Source organism: Notolepis coatsorum (genome assembly GCF_963971535.1).
Source record: "Notolepis coatsorum genome assembly, chromosome: 4".
Taxonomy (NCBI): Eukaryota; Metazoa; Chordata; class Actinopteri; order Aulopiformes; family Paralepididae; genus Notolepis; species Notolepis coatsorum.
In genome coordinates, this window is record NC_140168.1 from 112,828,327 (window position 1) to 112,853,034 (window position 24,708).

General features: G+C 43.0%; 1 protein-coding gene across 2 annotated transcripts in view; it reads right to left on the minus strand.

The window, feature by feature from the left end:
* The window catches only part of kiaa0232 (KIAA0232), a 106,857-nt gene extending 90,452 nt beyond the window's left edge, over positions 1-16,405 (minus strand). Inside the window, exon 1 of one of the 2 annotated variants that reach the window (XM_084313014.1) lies at positions 16,300-16,405. The gene's annotated coding sequence lies outside the window, so the exon portion shown is untranslated. Of the gene's footprint in view, positions 1-15,535; positions 15,622-16,299 lie in introns of those variants that run through there. The other variant, XM_084313015.1, reaches the window with a different exon arrangement.
* Between the last annotated feature and the right edge of the window lie 8,303 nt (positions 16,406-24,708).

Below are 24,708 nucleotides of genomic sequence, written 5' to 3' on the forward strand. Positions count from 1 at the left end.
AACATAATTACAACTTTTTTCAACTGCAAAATACGTCCAAATCCGAAAACGTAGTTAACCTGTTAAGCCCTAGCCCTATTTTCTGAAAATCCGCCTAAAAATACATACAAAAATACATACCTAAGGGCTAAGGCCTAACAAAAATAATGGTTTGGTTCCGGTTGCCGACCGACCCTGCCGATTTAGGTGCAACCCAATTTATTTTATGAGTTAAAAAATATATATATATTAAAAATAAAAAAATTCTCTGGATATTAAACATGCTGGCAAAGTACATGCATCCATGTTGTCGTGAACATTTTAATTAAATAAAGAAATTCCCTATCCATAGTCGCCGTGGGAAGAGATCAAATAAAAATATTAAATAAATTCCCTACGCTAAATGTCAACGCTCATTGAGAGCTCTGGATGTCCTCTCCTCATATGACTACAATCAGCGATGCGGCACTAATTCAAAATGGCAGATATTCGCTCAATTATAAACACATTCCATTAACACTTTCAGCGCCACGCCTGGTTTTCCGTTTTACCGCTTGAATGCCACCATCGGCGCCAATGTTAACGTTAATATCGCCTAATCTATGTTTTAAATTATGGCTGTGTCTAATCTGCCCATCGCATTATCAAAGACTATTTTCCAGTCAGTGCTGTGAAGGCAGATTGTTTTTTTATCGCGTCGTTGCCGTTTCAGAGCAGTTTTTAAAGCCCCCATTTTGATATAAAAAACAGCTCATTCTGGAGCATTCTATGAAAATCGTCTTTTAGTGGAATATTCCACAACGTTGATATTCGTCAGCCTTTTTATGAATCGTTTTCAAATAAACGCTAGATGATCAATATTATACGTGCACGCACGCACATTACGGCCGCGCACTGATAATCGATCCGTTGATTTCCTCACGGACTTTTACAGTGAAACCGAAAGAAGACATTTCACAAAACAGCTTATAACTTCATCAAACTTACTCTGATTATCCTACCACTGATAACAGAGTCCTTACCTGACATCAGATGGTATCCAACTGGTATATTCCAATTCACATTTACATTTACATTTAGTCATTTAGCTGACGCTTTTATCCAAAGCGACTTACAAGTTCTGTACGACAAGCCATCAGGAAGGGCACAACTCTATCAGCTGAGCAACAATGTTCATCAAAGTGTTGAGTGCTACAGTGTAGGTTAGTTTATTAGGACAAGTGCATGACAGTACGGTTAGTTAGGGTTAGATTTTTTTATTGTTTTTTTTTTTTTTTTTAATTCAGATAATGGTTGAAGAAGTGCGTCTTTAGTCGACGGCGAAAGATTGGACGTGATTCGGCTGTCCTAACTGGGGTGGGTAGTTCATTTCACCATTCGAAAAAATCGATACGTGTATGGATCCAACGCGATACAGTAGAACTCCATGATCCGCGGGGATCTGAGGCTCCAGAATGAACTCTAGTAACCCCGGCTGGATCAGTGAACTGGAAAATGTGGAGTACCGGATTTTTTTCCCCATTCATTTTCATTGAGTCCATTCCAAAATCACTTATGTCATCTGGGAGACGACAGGGGGCGCTTTTTTCCACAGTGATCGCCGGCGCCCCTCGGCTATACTCGGGTAGGCTCGGGTGATGCAATAATTTTTCAGATCGCAAAAAAAAAATAAAAAATAAAAATCCGAGAAATCTCATGAGTCATGCAACCACCTATAAAAAAACTAGTGATGCACCGATGTGAAAATTGTGGCCGATACCGATATTAATATTGCTGTTCTGGCCGATACCGATATTTACCGATGTCGATATCTCTGTATAGAAAACACTTTATGATAATCAAATAAAGAGCTATTTTCCAAAACGCATAATTTCTTTACTTTTGTAACTTATTTTCAGAAATGACTGATATTTTGAAACTATTTAAGGCCAAAACATGTTAAAAAAAAAAAAAAAATTATATAGATATCGGCCCTATCTTGATATCGGACCGATACCGATGTGTAAAAAATCGGCCATCTCGTGAGTGGCACTGAAAGTGTTAACTAAAATCTCACTAATAACACTTTACCCTATTGGTAAACAAACATATTGTTGAACATATACACCGACTGCTGTTTTGACAGGATTATGGTCTTTACTCTTGGCTACATTCGAGAAAAAAAATACAGCACTACGGTGCAACACGGTCGACCCGGGTTCGACTCCCAGACCCGTGATCTTTGCCGAATGTCTTCCCCGGTCTATCTCCCATTCCTCCTCTCTCTCTCTCTACCGGACTGCCCGGTAGGGTTGGGCACCGAAAACCGGTTCTAATTAGGAACCGGTTCCTAACTTCCGGTTCTGGAATTCGATTCTTAAGAAAAACGTTTTTTTTTTTTACTTTGTTAATTAATACCCTAGTTACAGTACAGCAACCAAATTAAACTGTATCAAGTCAACTGAAAATGTAGTATGAAAAAAATGTAAAATTTTCACACAAAAAAAAATTCTCCTGCGAAATAAGCTGTGACCTGCACCTCAAATAATCGGAATCGTTCAGAACAGGAATCGATATGGAGAATCGGAACCGGAATCGTTCAAATCCAAACGATGCCCAACCCTACTGCCCGGTAGCAAAAATCTATAAAAACCTACAAAAACATAACTTGCCTGAAAGGATAAGTAACATTTATAATAGGGATGATTATGCCTAGCACTCTGTTTTATATTTACCTAACTATCTATCTTATTTATCTTTGTCATCCATATTTAGGGCTGTCTTAAATACTTCGAAGTTTCGTTCAATGGCACAAGCTTCGAACATTAAAAAAAATCGAAGTTTAAATTTTTTTTTTAAATAATAATTAACCTACACGCCTATTCTCAGTCTTTGCCCCACAATGGTGGAATGAACTACCCACCCCAGTTAGGACAGCCGAATCCCATCCAATCTTTCGCCGTCGACTAAAGACGCACTTCTTCAACCATTATCTGAAATAAAATTTAAAAAATAAAATAAAAAAAATCTAACCCTAACCGATCGGCCACCAGATGGCGCTCTTGAACCACTAGAGAGTTGAGTGGAGCTTTGCAGTGTGTCTCAGGGCTCCGGAGGGGAAATATGATTTCGATCACAGATCTTTGAAATATTGACATCAAAGACGAGTTACGGCGTCTTCGGCAGAATGAGCATGGCTAGGAATGACGTCTTAACTCGTCATCGGCGATCATAGTGTTAAGAGTAAGTTATATGCGACTGAATCGGCCAGAGTCACACCTCCTAACTTTGACCCCCCCATTCAATGTTTGTACCTTAGTTTTATACAGAATGGCGAGGCGGCATAATGGGGTAAGATTCACACCTTGAACGGGCAGTGGGGGCTTCTGTTAGTTGTTCTACTTGGACCATAATTGTTACTAGGGGTGGGAATCGCCAGAGACATCACGATACGATCGCAATACTTGCGTCACGATATGATAGTATTGCGATACTAAATACATTGCGATACGCTGAGTATTGCAGATTTTTTTTCTTCTTTTGATCAAATTTAATTTATTACCTTTTTTCAACTGCAAAGTAAAACTTTGTCAACATGTTTTATCTAATAAAATAAAGTTCAGTCTGTTCATCTCACTTCAATCATTTGTATTGCAGAACATGGTATTTTCTCAAGCAGACAGATGTAAACACTGTAATCTGTGTTGCATGTACCTGACAAACTGAACTGTTTGTATTACAGTCATATTCCAACTTAACTGAATGCACATGTGTGTGACTACTGTACTAGGTATTGAAATGAACAATGCAACTTCCAATACACTTTTTTTTTTTATTCTAATGAATAATTAAATATCGATACAGTATCGCCACGCAAAGTATCGCGATACTACTACTACGTATCGATTTTTCCCCCCACCCCTAATTGTTACAATTGGTAACTGTGACTGTTTTGATTGACAATAAGCATTATGGCAATAAGCTCAATAAGTAAGGGATAATGTATAGCTACGAGGTCATTGTCGCAAAATAATTGACCGACACGTAGTTTAAAATACCGAGCCGCTTCGGCGAGGTGTTTTAAACGTCAGTGAAGGTCAATTATTTTGCGACAATGACAGAGTAAAGCTATACATTATCCCGCTTATTACATGGCTAACTTACTAACAATATACCTAATTCATTTGACAAATCGCAGTTGTTCTGTGGCTCTGTCAGCCCAAATAAAGTGATTATTATTATCGCGGGCAGCCTCTGTTCTGGCTCCGCTGTAATCTACACACACTCCGCTGTCAGTGCAGCCGCGGCAGGTGTGTCTGATTTGCTGCACTGATGTGGGCTTGATTGCGAACAGCTGCGCACAGCGGTCATTATTGTCCCACAGCGGTCATTATTGAAAAATAATGACCGCTGTCGGGGGGCTATTGACCAATCACAAGCAAGCATTTCGGCGAATGTGAAAACGCCATGTAATAAGTAGGGATGCACGATAATTATCGGGCCGATAATTATCGGGCCGATATCAGCAATTATGACGTCATCCCGATAAACCCGATAACGTTATTAATAGCTCCGATAATATAATATATTTTTTGGTAAAAGAAAATGCTGTGTGGGTGAATTGGAATGAAGTGCGTTTGTTTTGACTGTAGGCTCATCCCGTTTTGCCAGTACTGTGGTACGACTGACAGCGTGTTTTAAGCGTGGTTTAAGAACAGGGCGTTTTACACAAATCGAGCGCTCCCTTTCTTGGCTGTGACGTAGGCACGTAAGTTTCGAATCAGCGCGGACGTTAAAAACAAAGATGGCCGCGTCTGTACTCGGAATTTCAGAGGAAAAAGATTGCTTGCTATTTGTAATAAATGCAATGGAGAAGTTCCACAAGGAGGGAAAAGGGCAACAACTTGTAATACATCCAGCCTGACGGGTCACCTGCGGCATCACCACCGCTACGATGGTGTGTTATTGTGTTAACTTAGAAGCCTACGACGACGCGAGGAGCTAAACAAAGCTAGCCCCTTCCATGGCTGTGATGCAACCCTCGGTTGAACGCAGTCACTTATTGCTCCATAGTAGCCAGGTTAATTTGCACCACCAAGGACTGCTTAAAAGCTAGCGGCTTGAGCCCTTGGGTAATTTCTGTCAAACTTCTTTAATTTAGCAAACGACTCGTCAATAGCTGGCTTTGGATTCACAGCAGCTTCTAGCTTCTAGGTTCTAGCTTCTAGCTTGTTGCAGGTGACTTGTTGTGGTGGTGATGTGTCCACTCAAAGCCTTTTTTTCAAGGCTCCGCTTTGAAAAAAGAAGAACAAAAAGCTTCGAGCGTCTTAGGTTGAATGTATTATAAGTTGTTGACGGATTGTGAATTTTCATTTGGAAAAATAAATATGGTCACTTTATCAGTCAATACTGTTGTCTTGGCTTTTGTTTCTGTTGTCTGGTTAGGTCACATTTAAGTTGGTGTTAAGTTATTGTCCTGGGAAGTCTTTTTATGTATTATTATTGTATTGTGATATGTTTTGTTTCATGTTGAAAAAAAAAATTATATATACATTAAGAAAAAAGATTATAATACAATAAATATCGGTTATCGATATCGGTTATCGGCCTGAGGAGCATAAAGTTATCGATATCGGTATCGGTGTCAAAAAATCAATATCGTGCATCCCTAGTAATAAGCATAGATAATATTTGACCAGAATTTCTCCCATTTGTCACTAATTGATTTTAACGGTTGCCTTAACAATTAGGGATGCACGATATTGATTTTTTGACACCGATACCGATAACTTTATGCTCCTCAAGCCGATAACCGATATTTATTGTATTATAATTTTTTTTAAATGTATATATTTTTTTTTTATCGTTTTTTTTAGTATTTATAAGCTCCGACGTCATCGGTACTGCTAACAGTACTCGAGAAATTATGGAGTTTTTTTTTGAGGAATTTAAACGTCGGAAACTAATCTTGTTGGCCGTTTTCTATATCTCTCCTGCCTCTGTCTCTGCCTGCGTGAGGAGCGGGCTGTGCTGACACACACTCACACACACACACACACACGGGTGCTGCCGAGTACAGACAGCTCTGCTCTCATCATGGCGGACAGAACGAAAAGTTCAAAAGTCTGGGTATATTTTACTAAAGTCGATGCTGACAACGCTTGTTGCCACAAGTGCAACAAGACATTTGCCAGTAATGTATAAGCGCTGGTACTTGTCAATGTGGCTGGCGGGGAGCTAACGTTATTAGCCTGAGCTCCGAGTAGAGTAATGGCTGACAAAATAAATAAATAAACGAACGAGAGCTTCTGATTGGTGGTAAGAAGAAGAGGTGGGTGCAAGCGGTGGGACGTATTTGGCAGGTCGACTGTCTGCCTCCGAATGTACCGCGACTACGTCACAGCCAAGAAAGGGAGCGCTGGATTTGTGAAAAACTCCCTGTTCCTAAACCACACGCTGTCAGTCGTACCACAGTACTGGCAAAACGGGAGGAGGCTATAATAAAAACAAGCGCCCTTCATCCAAATCCACCCACACTGGATTTCTTTGAACCAAAAAATTTATTATATATTATCGGAGCTATCAATAACGTTATCGGGTTTATCGGGCCCGATAATTATCGTGCATCCCTATTAACAATATAAATTGTATTGGGGTGAAGACAGAAGTTTACACCCCTAATCATTACATTAAGACGACTATATAGCATGTTTGCTGTAGCAGAACAGGAGACCTGAGGTAACAGAACAGTTCTGCTGATATTGCCAGTAACAGACACTAGCAACTAGCAAGGTAATGGGCTCCTAGGAGAGCCTGAACTATTTTTATAATGCAGACCACAGGGATGACACGGCGGTAGTGGTAACCACAAACATGTACAGTAGTTACCACAATACCCAGATAACATTCCTCGACCGGTGACATGGACTGGTTGGAAAAGTGCTTTTCACTTAGAACTACCGTATGTACTTTTATGTCTAATAAAGAGATTACACAAGTTACACAAGTCAGTGTGTGTGCGATGGCCTTGCGGTTAGGTAGCCTAAATGTGATGTAAAGTGAGAGGTGAGGAGAAGAGAACGGGTTGATTTTAAATAGTGGCCAGGCTGCTGCCCTCCTGTAAAAACAACACTTAACACTTTCAGAGCCCAAGCTTAATCGTGAATTACTGGTTGAATGGCACCATCCACTTCAATGTTAGCGTTAAAAACGCCTAATCTATTGTCGAAGCGGAGTTTTTTTATCGGTTCATTTTCATTTTATATCATTTTGAAAAGCCCTCGTTTTCAAGGAAAATATAAATATTCCATGATCATCGCCCTTTACTGGAATATTCTAGAATACACAAAAACGTTGTCATCTTTCGGCCTATTTATGAATCGTTTTCAAATAAACCGATTATCTGATTTCCTCAAAGCGATTGCGCACAAACAGCCACATCACACAGGGCGAATGCTGAGATCTCAGCGAATACAACTCTGATTATCCCAAGACTTGTAAATTAGATTCCTTACCTCAGATCAGATGTTCTCCAAAAAGATCATTCCAATTCCTGATCGCCATTCCAAAAATGTATCGCTTTTATTGATCCAACGCTACATACTGTACACATGTATTCCACGCTGTTCTGAGGGTCCACAATGAATCCGATCGGCTCGGGTTACATGCCTGAGAAGTAAAATGTGGATTCCGGATTTTTCTTTTCTCATCCATTTTCATTGAGTCCATTCCAGAAGGGTGCATTACCATCTGGGAGACGATAGGGGGCGTTTTTTTCACATCCGAGCTCCTACAGGGGCTGCATACCAACGGCGACTCGGTTGATGAAATATGAATTCAGATCGCTAATAAAAAAATGTAACTCTAATTGTCGTGGTGGGCATTCAGGCATTGGGCTGATAACACATGTTATGTCGTTTTGGGCATTCAAAGTGTTAAGAGCGGTTCTAGTTAGTGCCCCCCCCCCCCCCCAAACAAAGCTGGTTTCGTGACCCCAGCCCTAACAACACTGTCAAGTGCAGGGGTGTACAGTGCGACATATATATTGCACGTGCTACAGCAACAGCTGTCTGTGCGATGGATGGATTTACTTCAGTAGCACTGGTGCGATAGGGATTCGGTTCATATAGATACTCTTATTTTGAAAATCCTGTAGCGGGTCTCATTTCTGCCCACGCGCAGCTCCAGCTAGGCTCCGAAAGCTAGCAACGTTCAGGTGCATATGATACTCTTATTTTGAAAAAACTCTTGTGACAACTCGACGAGTCGTATCCACCCTATCCGTGCTTCTGCAAGGAGCAGCGCGTTGGTCGGTTGGTGCGCACTGCTGCGTTAACACAGCAGTGCGCCTACACGTCCCGAAATAAGTCCGTGGTGTTTTTTCTTTCTCGCAACGGGTCAAATGCATCTACATGCTTTGCACCGTCGCCATTCCTTTATGCGCACATCGCCCGAAATTAACGTTTATGTACCATTACAATCACTACAACGTTAGCAAGCTAACAAGCTAATCCTGATCAGAGGCGCAGAGCCAGCAGACCAGGGTTAGAAATTAACATTTTTTTTCAAGGGCTTTTTTTGCCCCCCTTAATTGCTTTTCGGGGGCTTTTTTTTGTATTTCGGGGGCACTGAATTTTTATGATGAAAATTAACATAAGGATTATAAAACATTGTTGACACTTTTTTTTACAGTCTTCGTCCCTATGTTTGATAATGTAATGTTAATGTCTCCATATATAGGGCTCTACGCTAACCTTTTTCCCAAGGAGCACATGTGCTCCTAAATAAAATGTTAATAAATAAAATCTAAATAAAAATTTAGGAGCACACAAAGAAATTTAGGAGCACAGTGAAAATTGTTCAAGTAACACAGAGTTTATTAACTATTTATCTCATGCATTATTATACTGTGCGTGTGCACACTATGAATTGAAAATGGGGGACCCTGATGTAAACAAGACGAAAGTCTTTCTCTGGTCTGCATCCCCTTAACTTGTGTGTATTGAGCTGTACTGTATTGTACCCATTCTGCAATCTGTTAATAAAGTTTTCAATCAATCAAACGCAAAGGATATCGGTTGTCAAGCTGCTTTTGTATGTTGTAGTGTTGTTATGATACCAACATTTTGACTTTGATACAGATAAGAAAGGTAATGGAATATATTATTAGATGACAGAACATTGAAAATTCTTTATACAATTATTTAATTCATTATGAAATAGAAATTCCGTTTTTGGGTGGAAAGTTTGTTGCAAGGAGGGAGGAGGCGGGGACCGCTGCGTGTTACACACAACACGGAGAAATGGTCTAGCTGCTTCGGTGCGTCGTTAACGTTAACGTCGGAAGAAATTCCCCACTAAGCCCTAAATTCAGAGCAGAGCAGTATCCTAATGACTTTTATGCTTCAGTCGATAAGGTGTTTTGCGAATTCTGTCAACATACCGTGGGGACTGGACCCGCAAAAACACGTGCGAATATCACTTCAAAAGCCATGTCAGCCGGATTCCTCTCTTTCTCCTCGTCTATCTTTTGCTCAAAATAAAAATGAATGGGCTTCATGGCTGGCTGATTTTTTTGCGTTGTCTGATTCTGAATGTATAACTTGCCTAAGCCGGTACCGTGACTTTGTTTTCGGGCGCTACTGTGATTGGACGTTTATGCGCCTTGTGTAATGTGGGACTATTATAACAGCGGAGCTGTTTTGTAATCGTCACTCGTCTCGAGTAAATGATTTTTCCGGGTGGCGCACACACACATATTATTAGGGCCAAATACAAGGGAAATGCTCGCACTGTAGATCATATATATAATTATATATATAATTAGTAAACTGTCGGGGGCATTTTCTGCCCCCCTTAACTGATATTCGGGGGCATTTTGTCCATTTTCAAGGGCATTTTGCCCCGAGCCCCCGTTAATTTCGAACCCTGCAGCAGACACAGTGTGGAAAGGGAAATGGGGGGGCACTCTCTCCCCTTCCCTGTGTGTGTGTGTGCGTGCGTGCGTTTGGAAAGACGATGAAGTCACTAGTCAGGACTCAGGACAGGAGTATATTATAGTAAACTGAGGATGGACAGATAATGATGATATTCAAATATAAACAAGTTTCGAGAGGAGTGGAAGTTTGAAGACAGACTAGACTACAATATGATGCGGGGTGGTGAGTTGAAACAGTGTGTGTGAATGAATGAATGAAAACTTTATTTAACAGATTGCAGAATGGGTACAGTACGGCTCAATACACACAATTGTTAAGGGGATGCAGACCAGAGAAAGACGTTTGTCTTGTTTACATCAGGGTCCCCCATTGTGTGTGTGTGTGTGTGTCCCAACCGACCCCACTTCTATGTTTCAATAAATTATTTGCATTTAAAACTATTAACGCTGACTCATTCCTTCAGTCCACTCAAAATTATGCTAATATTCCTTATGTTGTTTATGATATGAATTGAAAATAGCATATGAGAGTATGATAGTAATAATAACACATGGCGATATACTAAATGACAGCCAAACATGGCACTGCAACTAAATAACACAAATACAATAGGCACATTTGTGACTGTTACAAATATAACACATTTTATACTTGTGCTACAAGATTTTGGCCTGTGCTACAAAACTATCAACCTCTGTAGCACCAGTGCTATGTGCAAAAAAAGTTAACGTACAGCCCTGGTTAGGGCTGGGCGATATGGCCTAAATATGATATCACGATATTTTCTGACCTTTCGGCGATACACGATACACATCACGATGTTTTTATTTTTTTCCCCAAACAATTCATTATGAGGCTTACCAAGACAGTATTTGAGTTTGCAAGCTAACATTAAAGACTAAATAAAATACCCATGCATTTAGCATTTTTATATTATATATTAGATTTAGATTATTGGATTATTAGATTATATATTGCATATATTTAGCAATGAGATATTATATGATTTAGATATGAAATATGATTAATTGAAAATGGGGGACCCTGATGTAAACAAGACGAAAGACTTTCTCTGGTCTGCATCCCCTTAACAATTGTATGTATTGAGCTGTACTGTACCCATTCTGCAATATGTTAATAAAGTTTTAAATCAATCAATCAATCAATCAATAAATAGCATTTTAGCATTTTTATGAAACTACTGTATATTTGTATGTCTCTAAATGTTTTAATGAATTGAAAATGGAGGACCCTTATGTAAAAAAGCCGAAAGTCTTTTTCTGGTCTTCATCCCCCAGTCCACTGTTGTTGTATTGAGCTGTACTGTATTGTACCCATTCTGCAATCGTTAATAACGTTCTCATTCATTCGATCATTCAGCCGGCAACAGCATAATTTTGATTGACAGTCGAGTCTGCCAATTACGTCACACCGATTGAACCCGCCCTGCTGTTCTTAGCACCAATCGGCAAGCTCTATGCGTTTTTTACTTCCGCAATTGATTTTGACGAGAGCTGAGCTCAGCTCAACGACAACAACAGCTCCCTGCGGCAGACGAGTGATTACCAGCGCACCGCAGCATGACTAAACAAGCCATAATGATTTTATTGCAACGAATGTTATAATAAAAGCCTTTCCATACATCTGTCTGATTGAAAACTTTATTAACAGACCGCAGAATGGGCATGCACAACTCCGCACGGGCTGAGATATGAACAGTAACGCTTGCTATCTATGTCGTCATCGGACGTTGCTATGTTTGGGTAAATACGCTAATGTTATTGAACGTGTAACTAACTATATAACGTTAATGCCACAAAACGAATGCCTTTGTTAATAATAATTAGTAACTTTGATGCAGTAGTGTGTGTGGGGGCGGCGTTGTTCAAAAGTTTGAACGGGTGTGGACCAGATTGACGCGACACAAACATAGCCACAACACTGGTAAACAAACTACCCTCCCACTCAGGGCATTATGGGGTAGAACACATAGTAGCTTACTACAAAAACCTAGGGGTCCACAAAGACGACTTCAAACTGGAAATGGTAACAACAGATGAGGTACTCAAAAAACTGAGCGCCCTCCAACCTAACAAGGCCACTGGCCATGACAACATCCCCTCCAAATTCCTCAGAGACTCAGCAGCCGCCATCACCCCAGTCATCACACACATAATAAACCTCTCTATAAAACAGGGACACGTCCCCAAGGACTTCAAAATTGCGAGAGTGACCCCTCTGCACAAAAAAGGCAGTAAATTAGACCCAGGCAACTACCGCCCTGTTTCTATCCTTACCTCCATCTCGAAAGTCATGGAAAAAATTGTATACGAACAGGTCGAAAAATACCTTGCGGAAAAAAATCTAATCTACGAATTCCAATCTGGCTTCAGAACATCCCACTCCACTGACACATGCCTTCTCTATTTAAACGACCACATCAAACAAGAGGTGGACGCGGGCAAATACTGCGGCATGGTCATGCTGGACCTACAAAAGGCCTTCGACACTGTCAATCACACCATTCTGATTGACAAGCTAAAAGCAATTGGTTTTGATAGTCTATCAGTGAGCTGGATGCAATCCTACCTGGAGGGGAGAGAGCAGATGGTGGAGGTAAACGGTACCCTATCCCCCCCCCTCACAGTAAACTGTGGTGTTCCACAAGGAAGCATACTAGGTCCGCTACTGTTCCTAATTTATGCAAATGACATGTCGTCAGCTTGTGACTGCAACTTGTTCCTGTTTGCGGACGACTCAGCCCTGCTGGTCTCTGACAAGAACAAATTACAGGTTGAAAAAACCCTCAGCTCAGAACTAAGCAAAATCTGCATATGGCTCGCTGATAACAAACTATCATTACACATGGGCAAAACAGAGTCCATTCTCTTCGGTTCAAATAACAAACTCAGCAAGACCGACGGCTTCTCAGTTACAGTGGGTGACAATATTGTCACAAGGAAAGAAGATATTACCTACCTGGGTTCCATCCTAGAGGCAAATCTTTCCTGTGACAAAATGGCATCCAATGTAATAAAAAAAGTCAACCAACGAACTCGTTTCTTGTACCGGATCTCCTCACTGGTAAACAAGAATACCCTGAAGACTCTAGCAGGAGCACTCATTCAAGGGTACTACGACTATGCTTGCACCTCATGGTACTAAAGCACCTCAAAGGCGCTAAAAACAAAATTACAAACATCTCAAAACAAACTGGTCAGACTACTGCTTGACCTTACTCCTAGAACCCACCTCACCCCTGCCCACTTTGACAACCTAGGATGGCTTAGAGTAGACGACAGAGTACAGCAACTTGCAATGGGCCTGGTCTACAAGATACACTACACGACCAAGGTACCCATGTACATGACTAAATACTTCCCAAAGGTCAGTGAATACCACGATCACAACACCAGAGGGAGCTCCACAAATCATGTTAAACCCAGATTCGGCTCAAACAAGGGACTAAACACGTTTCGCAATTATGCCACATCAATGTGGAACGCCCTACCCAAAGCTGTAAAGGAATGTGAATCACTACCCACTTTCAAAAACACTCTCAAAAAACACCTAAGGGAGACTGCAACTCGAAACTGGCCCCTGTAAATGTCCGAACACAACCCCCGCCAATGTACAGTAAATTACCAAGTATGGTCTTGTCAATAATCCAATGTACAGTGTTGTTTGTACAGTTGTACAGTGTCCCCCACCCACCCCTCCTACCCACCCCCCCCCCACCCAACCACCTCCAATGTACAGTCCAATGTACAGTCCCATAATCCAATGTACAGTGTTGTTTGTACAGTTATACAGTGTTCCCCACCCACCCCTCCTACCCAACCCCCCCCCCCCCCACTCCTACCCCCCCGCCCAACCACCTCCAATGTACAGTCCCACCCCCACCTACCCAATCCAATGTACAGTTTCTACGCCTAATGTATATACTCTTTTCTTTCTGGACTCTTTTTGTATCACAAATACAGTACTGTAATTGCAAATCTGGTATGTCATAAATGTATAGATGTAGCAGTACTGTCTATCTGTATGTCATGTATGTCATATATGTTACGATGAATTGGAAATGGGGGACCCTGGTGTAAACAAGTCGAAAGTCTTTCTCTGGTCTGCATCCCCTTAACAATTGTATGTATTGAGCTGTACTGCACTGTACCCATTCTGCAATCTGTTAATAAAGTTTTCATTCATTCATTCATTCACACAATCCTCTTGGGCAAAACATCACGATATCCACAATACGTTAAAAAAGTGTATCGTTAATGAACTGTACCCGATATTTATATAATATCGTCATATCGCCCAGCCCTAGCCCTGGTCAAGTGTGAACATAGTGGTTAACCATTCTGACCATTTCACTTCATTCATATTTAGAGGAGCTATAGCCTTCAAATATATATAAGGCATCTATACCAAATATTATTAACATGGTGGTGTATTATATATTATACATTTTTGCTACACCCCACAATCATCTTGTGACCAGGTTGAGCACCATTGCTTCACAGCACATATAATCCACTCTATTACACTTAAGATGTAACTGAACAGCAGCAGTTAGACATAAAACAAAACAATGTGTCATGGTCCTGGAATGTTGTTCGTCCAAGCAACTCAACTAAAAAAAATGTCATGGCAAGAACCCTCAAGTGTCATGACTATGCAGGTAAATAGGCGGACGCACGCTGTCAACTGCATCTGCCATCTATGCTGGCGCTGGATTAGGGAACTAAAGTGAGGAGCAAATGGAGGCTGCGCGGATTTGATTGGCCGGCTTCCTTGTCACTCAATAACAGTGGCCTTTCACGAGCTACCCCTTACAGGCATCGAAAGGGCAAGATAAGAAGCTTTGCTGAACGTGACTGGCCGTGACCATACCCGTTCACCTGTCAAACTGTGATTTGCTCAAAATAAAAATGTGTTATTTGTTTGATTATTACTTATGAAGGGGGCACATTCGCAAGGATGGGTTTTCCTAACTGCTTGGTACTTGCCAGTAAGCTTCAACCCATCTGTTGGGAGCCGTCTTGTGTGGGTGTGTGTACGTGTGTGTGTGTGTGTACATTAGCCCCGGCAGCTAGATACAGCTTATGAAACATCCACATTTTAGATTAACGTTGGCTCTTTCTTAACGTTTGTCATGACAAGGCAGTTTAACCAACATTACCAAGGGAAGCGACAACAACCACATTGATTTTTGCTACCAGTGTTTAACTTATTGCACAGCCCATTCGAGCTGATGGCAAAACACTGCTGACATTTTGATACTAGGTGGTGGGCTACGACGAGTCCGACACAAGCCTGGGCCAGGGAACCACCACTACTATATATGGGGTTTTAGTTTACAACAATAGCTAGAAACAACATATCTGAAGTAAGATAGCTATTCACTAACTTTACCAGACGTCTGTAATAAATGGTTGTTGACACAAGCAGCAGACAAGGTTATAGCTCGACTCCTGCCTCTCCCGACCTTTATTAGCTAACGGGTTAATAACCCAGTTTCACTGCGACGACAATCACACAGGAGGTTAACCCTTTCATTCACTGTCGCCCGCCGCAACGACAGAAGGTTAACCCTTTCACTGCGACAAGTCTGAAAGGGTTAACCTAACCGTTCTCACCGTCGGGAAGCTAACAACGTCCACGGCTAGCTAGTAGTAGCCTCCTCCTCCTGTCAGTGAAGTGAACCCACTCCCGTTCAGCGTCCTCCTCTCCCGCTGCTGCGGCTGCTGCCGCCGCCGACATCAACAACAGAGAGAGAGACATGTCGGACGGGAGGAGGCGGATTGTTGTGTTGATGATGATAATGAAAATACGACGCCAGTTTAATAACCCTTTCACTGCCACATGATGACAGCCGGTTAACCCTTTTTCACTGTGACAACACAGAAGGTTAGCCAGGCTTTACTATCACACAACCGACGACGGCGATGCTGGGTGTAATAATGTAACAGAACGCGACAGGGCTGAACACCGACCGTGCCCCCCGGTTGTTAACGTTATAGCAGCAGCCGGCTGCTAAACTATAAGAGAAGTCACACGCAAAAAAAACATCGATAACCTTAAATTCAAAGTAGGTTTTATTTCAAGACGACGGCGCGCTATCCGTTAATAATAATTCTCCGCCCGCCGACTCACTCTGGGAGATTAAAAAACAAGCGAACGGGCGGAAAACAAGCTAGCGCTAGCTAACAAGCTAGGCTAGGCTAACGTTAGCTTCGAGCTAACGTTGTTGTTGTGGCTTCTTTCCCAGGCTGTGCTCTATCATAGCTAGACGCTTTCGAAACAAAAAATTTCGCCATATCGTCCCGCCGCCACCGTCCAAAAACACTATATGCGCGCGTGAATAGCGACAACACGACAACTATATTAATGTTCACCTCACCTGCCGTTACTTGGAGTGGAGAGAGGAGAGGAGAGGGGGAGCGGTTACTTCTCTCCCGCTGCCTGCCGTCCGGGGCTCGAGCTCCGCTGCTGCTGCTGGAACCGTCCGCTGCAGCGGCGTCACGTAACATCACGTAACATCACGTAACACGATGACGCCGCGACGCGGACATTCTCGAAGACACTCTGACGTCACGAGACCGCCGCCATCTTGGTATTGGGGGGGGTCAGCTCCGTTTTTATTACATATTTTATCACATTCTTGTTCATTTCATAACCTTTTCATATAATTTGTTTTGAAAACATTGAGGCCAACGTGGCATTTCACTATTTCGAAAGCCTTTCTGGTGATTCTAAGTGCATGCCCCCCTGGAACACGGATATGCAACGAAAAGATGCACCCGTCTTCAAGGCCTTCAGTAGGTTTTGTGATCTGCATGGCCTCAGCCAGCTAATCACCCAACCCACACGTGTATGTGAATCAACTCAGACTACCATTGACCTCATTCTGACCTCCGACAAGTCCAAGATCTCAAATAAAGGGGTTATAGCATGTGGGTTAAGTGATCATTATATGATATTCTGTACCCGAAAAAAACTAAAACAAAAGGCTGGCTGCCACAAAACAGTCACATCTAGAGACCTCAAAACCTACTCTAGCGAGGCCTTCAACCTTGAACTGGAGAGTCTGGACTGGTCAGATGAACTCAATGGTACACTGGTTGACGAAACATGGCTTGGTTTCAAAACCAAATTCTCAGCAATACTAAACGACATGGCCCCCCTAAGAACCACCAGGGTAAAAAATCGCGCTGAGCCGTGGATGCACTCCGAAATACTGGCCGCTATGAAAACCAGAGACAAAAAATGCTCTGAGTTTCGTAAAAGTCAGTCAAAGCTTACTAAAAGCACGAGCAGTGAACTCCAAGCCCACGTGACTGAACTCAAACTAGAAAGAAACAGACTAAGAAACGACGTAAACTCCATGATCAAAACTGCAAAAAAGAATTTCATCAATGACAAAACTGAGGAAAACAAAAACAAACCACGTGAACTTTGGAAATTACTCAATAATCAACTAGGATGCAGTAAAAAACTTAAAACCAGATTCTCAAACATAAACATAAAAACGGACAACACGCTCATCACAGACAAGCTGGATGTAGCCAATTACTTAAACATTTTCTTCACAAACATAGCCACAACACTGGTAAACAAACTACCCTCCCACTCAGGGCTTTATGGGGTAGAACACATAGTAGCTTACTACAAAAACCTAGGGGTCCGAAAGGACGACTTCAAGCTGGAAATGGTAACAACAGATGAGGTACTCAATAAACTGAGCGCCCTCCAACCTAACAAGGCCACTGGCCATGACAACATCCCCTCCAAATTCCTCAGAGACTCAGCAGCCGCCATCACACCAATCATCACACACATAATAAACCTCTCCATAAAACAGGGACACGTCCCCAAGGACTTCAAAATTGCGAGGGTGACCCCTCTGCACAAAAAGGGCAGCAAATTAGACCCAGGCAACTACCGCCCTGTTTCTATTCTCACCTCCATCTCGAAAGTCATGGAAAAAATAGTCTACGAACAGGTCGAAAAGTACCTAGCGGAAAAAAATCTAATCTACGAATTCCAATCTGGCTTCAGAACATCCCACTCCACTGACACATGCCTTCTCTATTTGAATGACGACATCAAACAAGAGGTGGACGCAGGCAAATACTGCGGCATGGTCATGCTGGACCTACAAAAGGCCTTTGACACGGTCAATCACTCCATTCTGATTGACAAGCTAAAAGCAATTGGTTTTGATAGTCTATCAGTGAGCTGGATGCAATCCTACCTTGAGGGGAGGGAACAGATGGTGGAGGTAAACGGTACCCTATCCCCCCCCCTCACAGTGAGCTGTGGTGTTCCACAAGGAAGCATACTAGGACCGCTACTGTTCCTAATTTATGCAAATGACATGTCGTCAGCTTGTGACTGCAACTTGTTCCTGTTTGCGGACGACTCAGCCCTGCTGGTCTCTGACAAGAACAAGTTACAGGTTGAAAAAACCCTCAGCTCGGAACTAGGCAGAATCTGCATATGGCTCGCTGATAACAAACTATCATTACACATGGGCAAAACAGAGTCCATTCTCTTCGGTTCAAATAACAAACTCAGCAAGACCGACGGCTTCTCAGTTACAGTGGGTGACAATATTGTCACAAGGAAAGATGAAATTACCTACCTGGGTTCCATCCTAGAGGCTAATCTCTCCTGTGACAAAATGGCATCCAATGTAATAAAAAAAGTCAACCAACGAACTCGATTCTTGTACCGGATCTCCTCTCTGGTAAACAAGAACACCCTGAAGACTCTGGCAGGAGCACTCATTCAGGGGTACTACGACTATGCTTGCACCTCATGGTACCAAAGCACCTCAAAGGCGCTAAAAACAAAATTACAAACATCTCAAAACAAACTGGTCAGACTACTGCTTGACCTTACTCCTAGAACCCACCTCACCCCTGCCCACTTTGACAACCTAGGATGGCTTAGAGTAGACGACAGAGTACAACAACTTGCAATGGGCCTGGTCTACAAGATACACTACACGACCAAGGTACCCATGTACATGTCAAAATACTTCCCAAAGGTCAGTGAATACCACGATCACAACACCAGAGGGAGCTCCACAAATCATGTTAAACCCAGATTCGGCTCAAATAAGGGACTAAACACGTTTCGCAATTATGCCACATCAATGTGGAACGCCCTACCCAAAGCTGTAAAGGAATGTGGATCACTACCCACTTTCAAAACCTCTCTCAAGGGACACCTACGGGAGACTGCAATTCAACACTGGCCCCTGTAAATATCCTAACCCAACCCCCTCCAATGTACAGTCATTTACCTAGTATGGTTTTGTCAATAGTTCAATGTACAATTGTGTTTGTTTGTACACAGTGTCTCCTCCCCCCCCCCCTCAATGTACAGTGTTACTTGTTTATACAGTGTGCCCCCCGCCCCCCCCCCCCCAACCACCTCCAATGTAAATTACCCAGTATGGTTGTCAATATCCCAATGTACCCAACCCCCCCCACCTCCTCCAATGTACAGTTTCTACGTCAAATGTATATACTCCCTTTTCTTGACTCCTTCTGTATCACAAACAGTACTGTATTTGCAAATCTGGTATGTCATAAATGTATAGATGTAGCAGTACTGACTATCTGTATGTCATGTATGTCATATATGTCTATATGAATTGAAAATGGGGGACCCTGATGGAAACAAGACAAACGTCTTTCTCAGGTCTGCATCCCCTTAACAATTGTATGTATTGAGCCGTACTGTATTGTACCCATTCTGCAATCTGTTAAATAAAGTTTTCATTCATTCATTCATTCAAGCCATAGACATGCACTTACTTAGACAGAAAGTTAAAAAGACAGGAAGTTGAATGAATGATGAATGAAAACTTTATTTAACAATTTGCAGAATGGGTACAATACAGTACGGCTCAAGCTACCCCCCCCCCCCCCCCAGCTACGCCCCTGCCTGTATGTCATGTATGTCCCTATGCCATAAATGTCATGGTGTCATGTAGTGTATGTCATAAATGTCACTATGAATTGAAAATGGGGGACCCTGATGTAAACAAGACAAACGTGTTAAGGGGATGCAGACCAGAGATAGACGTTTGTCTTGTTTACATCAGGGTCCCCCATTTTCAATTCATAGTGACATTTATGACATACACTACATGACACCATGACATTTATGGCATAGGGACATACATGACATACAGGCAGGGGCGTAGCTGGGGGGAGGGGGTAGCTTAGGATGATTCCAAGGGCCCAGCACTGGGGGGGGGGGGGGCAAAAAAAAGTTTTTTTTTTTTTTTTTTTTTTACTAGACATCACTCAGGTGTATTATTGATGCTCTCATTGATACTATGTTTGTTTCTGAAGTGTGTGTGTGTGTGTGTGTGTGTGTGTGTGTGTGTGTGTGTGTGTGTGTGTGTGTGTGTGTGTGTGTGTGTGTGTGTGTGTGTGTGTGTGTGTGTGTGTGTGTGTGTGTGTGTGTGTGTGAGATATATAGAGAGAGAGGGGGGGCTTTGGTAGACTATTGCATTGGTCCATTCATTGAAGATGAACGCAATGCGACATCCTTTACTAGGCTCACCCACCAACAGTGCAGGTGCTGAACTGCTGATCCGAATGTATAGGTAAAAACCATATTATGCGTTTTCAGCAATAAAAAAATTGCCAAAAAAAAATCCGCTTGCGCGCTTACTCACTGGGGGCCTACAAATACATTCTTTCATGGGGCCCAGAATCTGGAGCTACACCCCTGCATACAGGTATATAGTACTGTTACATTTGTGACATATACGATATTGTAGTGATTGTAATGGTACATAATTCAAGTTCAAGTTTCAAGTTTCAAGTTTCTTTAATAGTTGTCATACAGAAGTACAGAATACTTTTGTACAAAATGCTTCTTACTGTTGCGCTCCAGAGACTGTGCATGACAAGATAAGTATGAAATAAAAACATAGTAAAAATTAGAAGTAAAAAAAGAGGTCACAGTGTTCAGTTTAGACATATGTACAATGTTCGTAGACGTAGTTACCATACAATATACAATACTGTGCAGTGTACTAATATACAATACTATATAGTGCAAGGCATACCATTGTCTAGTATATATAGTGCAAGGCATAAATGGACGAGGTGCAGTTTAGGTACAATTCACAGTAGGTGTACGAGTTGTAGTGCAAATCCTTTATCAATAAATATAAAGTGTAAGTGTGTTTGTGTGATCTAAAGTGTGGAGAGTGGGTGCTGCAGTGTGTTGTTTGTTTGAGTGAGTGTGTGCGTGTGGGTGTGTGTGCTGTGTGCATTTGATGGTTGTTGCATAGTGATTATTGTTCGTTTAGCGATTATTGTTCGTTTAGCAGCCTGATGGCCTGGGGATAGAAGCTCCTTCTGAGTCTTTCTGTGCTCGCCATAAGACTCCGGTATCGCTTGCCTGACGGCAGCAGTTCAAAGAGGCAGTTGTTCGGGTGGCTCGAGTCCTTAATAATTCTCTTAGCCTTCCCCTTGCACCGCTTGTTGTAAATGTTCTGGAGGGTGGGAAGCCCCCCTCTAATTGTGCGTTCGGCTGAACGTGTCACTCTTTGTAGTCTGCTACGGTCTTGTGCAGTGCTATTCCCAAACCAGGAGGTGATGTTGCCGGTCAGGATGCTCTCTATTGTACATGAGTAGAAGTTCCTAAGGATCTTCTGACTGACTTGGAACTTCCTTAGGCGCCTGAGGAAGTAGAGGCGTTGTCGTGCCTTCTTCACAACACTGTCAATGTGTGTGGTCCATGTCAAGTCCTCGGATATGTGGGCTCCGAGGTACTTGAAACTGTTCACTCTCTCAACTGGTGCCCCGTCGATGCTGAGGGGGCTGTAGTCCTTGACCCCCGACCTCCTGAAGTCCACAATCATCTCTTTTGTTTTGCTGACGTTCAGGGAGAGGCAGTTCTCCTGACACCACTGTGACAGGTTCTCTACCTCTTCCAGGTAGGCCCTTTCGTCGTTGGCAGAGATCAGGCCCACCACTACTGTGTCATCAGCAAATTTGATGATGGTGTTGTTGTTCCGCTGTGCTACGCAGTCATGTGTGTACAGGGAGTAGAGGAGGGGGCTCAGAACACAGCCCTGGGGGGCCCCTATGTTGAGCGTGATGGATGAGGAGGTGCAGTTGCCGGCTCTTACCACCTGGGGTCTGCCCGTCAGGAAGTCCAGGACCCACTGGCACAGGTCATAGTTCAAGCCCAGGTCCCTGAGCTTGGCTATGAGTTTGGAGGGGACTATGGTATTGAATGCTGAGCTGTAGTCGATGAACAGCATTCTCACATAGTTCCCCTGCCTCTTGTCCAGATGTGATGCTGCTGTGTGCAGCACATGGGCTATGGCGTCCTCCGTGGACCTGTTGGGGCGATATGCAAATTGCAGAGGGTCCAGGTTGATGGGGAGGGAGGAACAGATGTAGCCCTTCACTAGCTTCTCAAAGCACTTCATGGCTATGGAGGTGAGGGCTACAGGGCGGTAGTCGTTGAGGCAAGCGGGCGTAGATTTTTTGGGTACAGGGATGATGGTGGACTTCTTCAGACAGGTGGGGATGACGGCCTGTTCCAAGGACAGGTTGAAGATGTCAGTGAATACCGGGGCCAGTTGGTCGGCACAGACTTTTAGGACGCGGCCGGGGATGCCGTCCGGTCCTGCTGCCTTCCTGATATCCACTTTTTTAAAGATCCGTCTCACCTCATGCTCTGTTACCCTGAACACTGAGTCTCCATCAGCAGACCCCCCCCCCCCCATTGCCGTGGTTTGTAGGCTGGTGTTGTTATTCACAGCCTCAAACCTCGCATAGAAGGAGTTGAGATCATTTGCTAAGGAGATGTCACTGTTCAGTTTGAGGGGGGTTCCTTTGTAGTCTGTCATTGTTCTGAGGCCCTGCCACATGCTTCTAGAGTCAGCCTGTTCAAACTGAAGTTCAACTTTATCCCTGTAACGCCGTTTTGCCTCTATTACTGCTCTCCTGACGTTGTATCTTGCCATCTTGTGTTCTTCCATGTTGCCTGTCACCAGCCCGGTGTTGTATGCTGATGTGCGCACTTTCAGAGCCTCACGGACGGATTTGTCTACCCAGGGCTTTTGATTTGGGTAGATATTAATTTTGGTGGAGGGGATTATTACTTCTACCTGAGTACAGACATAGTCAATCACCGTTTCGGTGTATTCGTTAATATTGGCTGTGTTATCACGGAATACACTCCATTCTGTGCTTCCCAGCACTGCTTGGAGTGACTCCACTGACGTCACGGCCCAACGCTTAACCTCTCGCGAGACCACCGGCGTTCGCTTGAGACTCTGTTTGTACTTTGGCAAAAGGAATATGGCGGCGTGATCGCTTTTACCGAATGGACTAAGAGCCTGTGACTTGTACCCATTCTTAAATTGCGAGTATACATGGTCTAATATGTTCTCGCCTCTGGTGGGACAGGTCACATGCTGATAGAAATTCGGCAGCACCTTTTTAAGACGCGCGCTGTTGAAATCCCCCAAGACCAAAATGGCAGCGTCAACATTAGCTGCCTGGAGTTTGTTTACCTCGTCGTGAAGTTTTGAAAGTGCGACCCCAGTGTTCGCGTGTGGTGGAATGTACACTCCGATTAGGATGATGGACGTTAACTCTCTTGGGAGGAAGAAGGGTCGACATTTTATCGTGATAAACTCCAGGTCTGGGGAGCAGTGGTTAGACAGTTCCTTTGTGTTGCCTAAATCGCACCACTCCTTGTTTATCATGAAGGCAATGCCGCCTCCTCTCGTCTTTAGTGACTCTTCTGCCGTCCGGTCTTTGCGGAGAACGAAGAAGTGGTCTGCCGGTTCTATTGCGTGATTCGGGACATCTGGACTCAGCCAAGTTTCTGTGAAACAGAGGACGTTACAATCCCGAATGTCCCTCTGGAATTGGATCCTTGCTCTGATGTCGTCCAATTTGTTTCCTATCGATTGCACATTGGCCAACAATATGCTGGGCAATGTGGTTCTGTGTCGTTCACCCACGGAACTATTGTTAGGAACATTCTAGAAAATGTTTCCGCCCGAACATTCTGGAACGTTTGTGATGATGTCATAGTAGAACATTCGAGAACATCGAACATTCTTAAGCGGTGGCAGTTCCTGTCATTCTAGCTTTCCAGTAAGGTACTGTATCGTGTAGGTGTACTCAATAAATACTATTGGCTCTGCCTCGAGCCACCGTCGCCCACTCCCATCTCTCAGCACTACAATATGCAAATATACAGTACTGTGTTACCCATAGATCCTAACAGAGATTATATACATGTGATGGGGAGGAGACTGTACATTAAGAGGGGGGGGGGGGTGGGTGGGTGGGTGGGAGACAAATATACATACGTGGGTAGGGATGCTCGATATTGGCTTTTTTACCGATACCGATATACAGATATTGTCCAACTCTTAATTTCCGATACCGATATCAACCGATACCGATATATGCAGGGTTTCCCCCCCCCCAAAAAACGGAATAATTTCAGGTAATTAACATTACATATCTCTTGTTGTGGAATTAACACAACATTATGCATACTTTTGACAATAAATAAAATCAAAATTTGTTCTTACTTGCTTGCCTGGGTAAATAAAGGTTCTAGAAATGTAAAATGTATTTTCCGATATCACATTTTAATGCCAATATCGGTAGGCCGATAATATCGGACATCCCTAACGGTGGGGAGAAAATATATACACATATGATGGGGAGGAGACTGTACATTAGGAGGGGGTGGGCGGGGCTGTCAAAAAGTTGATAGCGTCACGCTGGATTCAACC